This window comes from Electrophorus electricus, chromosome 17 (assembly GCF_041902795.1).
Source record: "Electrophorus electricus isolate QZ-2024a chromosome 17, ASM4190279v1, whole genome shotgun sequence".
In the NCBI taxonomy this organism is placed as follows: Eukaryota; Metazoa; Chordata; class Actinopteri; order Gymnotiformes; family Gymnotidae; genus Electrophorus; species Electrophorus electricus.
The window spans coordinates 7860001-7863902 of NC_137513.1; the positions used below are offsets into that span (position 1 = coordinate 7860001).

The 3902-nt window shown below is 35.9% G+C and overlaps 1 protein-coding gene across 4 annotated transcripts in view; it reads left to right on the forward strand.

Annotated features, from left to right (window-relative positions):
- gria4a (glutamate receptor, ionotropic, AMPA 4a) overlaps positions 1 to 1667 on the forward strand; it is an 82902-nt gene extending 81235 nt beyond the window's left edge. For all 4 annotated transcript variants that reach the window (XM_081699915.1, XM_035534155.2, XM_081699914.1 and 1 more), the window contains one exon: positions 1528 to 1667. The gene's annotated coding sequence lies outside the window, so the exon portion shown is untranslated. The remainder of the gene's footprint in view (positions 1 to 1527) is intronic.
- Positions 1668 to 3902: the final 2235 nt, after the last annotated feature.

A 3902-nucleotide genomic window follows, 5' to 3' on the forward strand; every position in this document is an offset into this window, starting at 1 on the left:
AGCATAATACAAGTAAAGCATAAAGCATTATAGATCTCAAAATGTTGGTTTCATTATGCTTTATTGTTCCACATTTATAGCTGTTCTTTGTTTATTTACTTTCTTTTCAATTACTTCAAAAAACCAATCTATAATGCTTTATTTAAACTTGATAAAGTGGGGTTTTGATCTTGGAATATGAACATATCTCAGATGTAAATAAATCATTATAATCTGCACACTTTATACCAATAATCGGCCCTCTGGGTCAATGACATATTACGTTTGCATAGTGATAGCCGTGATAAAAGTTTTTAGTTCTTTTAATAACATTCCCAGTGTTATTAAAAGAACTTTTTAATAACAATGCTAATGATCCCCTAATTTGCCTTTTTCATTAAAAATTAAACTACCGCATATCTACTTTATTAGCAACCTGTGACATATTTTAGAAAGTTATTACGTGTAGGACAAATCTATATCAAAGGAAACGGCAAGAGCAAGCCTGGGCAGAAAGAACAGCGTATGTCCCACAGCACACACTGCATTGTGGATAATACAGCAATGTGTATAAAACATTTCAGTCAAGACATCAGACAAGTTTGAACTACATATCAATGGTTGGGAGATTGTGAGAAGGTGCTTTGTCTGTACACCGGTGTGTTATGTGTCTGAGAATAGCGGTAATGTAACCAAAAGATGAAATAATTTTTGCATAATTTACATTTTTGGGTACAAGTGCATTGTTCTGAAATCTAAAATGGATCCAGTAATTGTATCGTTATAAACATTTAATCAACACTTCAATATTCCTTTGATAATTTATGTCCAAAAATTGCATTATTTTTAGGCATTGTACTTCATAATTTTGGATTTTTTTGTAAATTATTTATCCTAGAGAGTCTACTTTTTCAAACCATTTTGCCCAGTTTTATTTAGTTTTTTCTTTAAAAATTGATCTAAAGTGTCAAATTAAGAAACTATGGCATTATCAAAATATTTTAAAATAAACTAAAATTAACTATTTTATTTTAATATATCGTATGAACCATTACACTGAATGATATTTCTGTGCTTTAAAACCTAATGAAACCTCATATACAGTACTATTTCTGTAATTCAGACTGGATTAAAAGAATATACTATATTTTATCTAACAGATGATTTACACATACTTCTCTTCAAATTTAAAAAAAAAATTAAAAAACTCAAAGCATGAATCACATAACATCATTGACTATTGTAGCATAGACTACTTATCCAGTTTAGTGGTTTTTCTGGAACATAGTTTTATGCCAGCCAACCTTACACAGAGAGCTGCATGTATGTGATAGAAATACAGATATCTAGCAGAGCTGAACATTTGAAATGTCCTCGATCTTTGCTGTGGCCTGCAGTCTGTTATTTTGTTCAAAATCTGTTCCATTATTTAATGTATGTGCAATGTAGTTCCCACATCACTGTCTCTGTATCATTTAAATATTCTATGAACATTTCAGAGAAGCCTCAGTGTGTTCTGACTTCACCTCTCGTCCCACCTCCCTCTAGCTCACCTTCACGGAAGCCATGAGAAACAAGGCCCGGCTGTCAATCACCGGTAGCCTAAGAGGAATGGGCGTGTCCTAAAGCCAGACTGCCCTAAGACCATGCACTCTGGCCCCTCCCTCTGCCATGGCCCTGCTTTTGCTGTGGTCTCCTCTGAGCTCCCATAGAAACCAAAATCTCACTCTGTGCCTTACACCATGCTCCTCCTACGGACTACCCCACCACAGGACGCCATGCTTCCGGCCTGCCCACCAGGACTACAAACCCCAGACCTCCAGCTCAAAAAAAAAACCCTACAGTGAACGCTGGTTTAATTCCTCAAACATCAAACTCAGAGAATCTGTGAAGTAAAGTGAAAGAAAATTTTAAACTGACAGCATGAACTGATGGCACCAGACAGGCAAAATGGACTTTAAAAGAAAACAAAAATAAAAGACACTACACCACGATGCCCAGGCATGGGCGGAGACAATGGGTCATCAGGATTCTTGGCGCCTTAATGTGACATAATCGCAGATACACCTCCCACAGAAAAAAAATGCTTTGAAGACCAGAAAACTGTAAACTTGAAACAGACTGTAAATTTCCTGTCTTCTCCACATCACTGTTTCAAATGAACAACATGCTTTCTTTAACTTCTGACCTCTTTGGCTGTAGACTCCCAAGAACAAATAATGCAGAAATTAGATAGAATATGCCATTAGCAAACTCCACCAGTGTCAGCTAGCTGACTTGAGTGACATCATTTTGTTTATTTATAACAGAAAAAAAAAAATGCAGTCACATGACTCATGACCACGGTAGTCACTAATTGATAATTTAATGAATAATTATCCGAGTAAATATGTACATTCTGGGGAAATTGTCAAGGAAACAGAACACAAGGCAAACATAAATACTGCTTTTTAAATGGATGTAAATAACTCTAGAGAAACTGAACCCAACTGTTTTTGTAAACCATCTTAGGTAATAATTCATCGCAATAATGAATATAGGAGAACACAACTTGTAATTAAGAAATCTTTTTTATGCATACATATAGAAAGAAATGAGTATATAGAATTATAGCGATGTGAACTAAAATAGCACCACTATAAGTAAGACCATGACATCCGTTCCGTTAACATTTTGTTTTGATAACTAAAGTAAGCCGTTGTGTACATGTCTTTGACTTAAATGAATGTTGACAGAGTTCACACACACACACACACACACACTCCCTCACCACTAGGGGACTGGTCACAGACAAACAGACCTGCATTTCTCATTATCTTGATCACTTACAATTAGTGTTTTTCATTAGTGTGTTTTTGTTTTGTTTTTTGGAGGTTTTAGCTTGTTGGTTTGTTTTTCTCTTTGTACTCACCATTCAAGAAAATAAAGGACAATTTTTATGATAATACACAATTTGCAATCACCCCCCCCCCCCCCCCCCCCCCCTTCTCCCAATACCAGGACAGTGGAGCCGAGATCCTACTGTTAGTGATAAGGCAGGTGAGCTGGATATTTGAATAACTCGGCATTGCAGTTCCTTTACTGGTGGGTCAAACTGCAGATGGAGACTGATATGGTGCCTGACTGGTTTTGAATATTTGTCCTAGTTTGTGTATAATAGAGAGCAAGAGATTCTCTATTCTCTCAAGAAGGCAAGCCAAAAAAGTCTTTAGATTAAAGCCATTAAGGCCATAAAGAGTTCTTAAATTTAACCAGATAGTTTAAAAGAAAAACACAGAAATCAATCAGAGGCTCTCCTTCCTCCCTCGGTCTTTCTTTCATACTATTTTATTCCACAAGTGGAAATAATTTTTTAAAAGACTTCATCGGTGCTGTGAAATTGTATTTATTTATTCCCATATTTCACCCACTAGCTGCCTTTTAGTGACTTTTTATTAGCTTCTCCCAGGCCTTCAAGCTCTTCATTAGAGCGCTGCCTCAAACGCAAAGCTCTGCATTATCATGGAAAGCCTGGAACAAAAGAGCCAGCTGATAACAGTGACTAAGCGGTTTAGTGAGACATAACACCTGGAGTTGATAACAGTGACTAAGCGGTTTAGTGTGATGTAACACTTGGAGTTGATAACAGTGACTAGGGGGTTTAGGGTGATGCAAGACCTGGAGGGCTCCATGCATATACATTTAAAAGAAATGGCTTTTGTTGTTGGTTGTTTGTTTGGAGGGTTTTTGCTGCTAGAGTTTTCTTTTTTATTGTCTTAATTTGAAATGCATTTATGCAAACAATAGAGTTCAAGATCCAATTACTTGGAATCAAACTAATTGAATATTAATATGGTATGCTAAAATTACTTGTTGAATGGAAAAATCAAAGGCTATTTTTTAATATCTCTAATTTTGGTTTCTTGTATATCTGTTTTAGACAC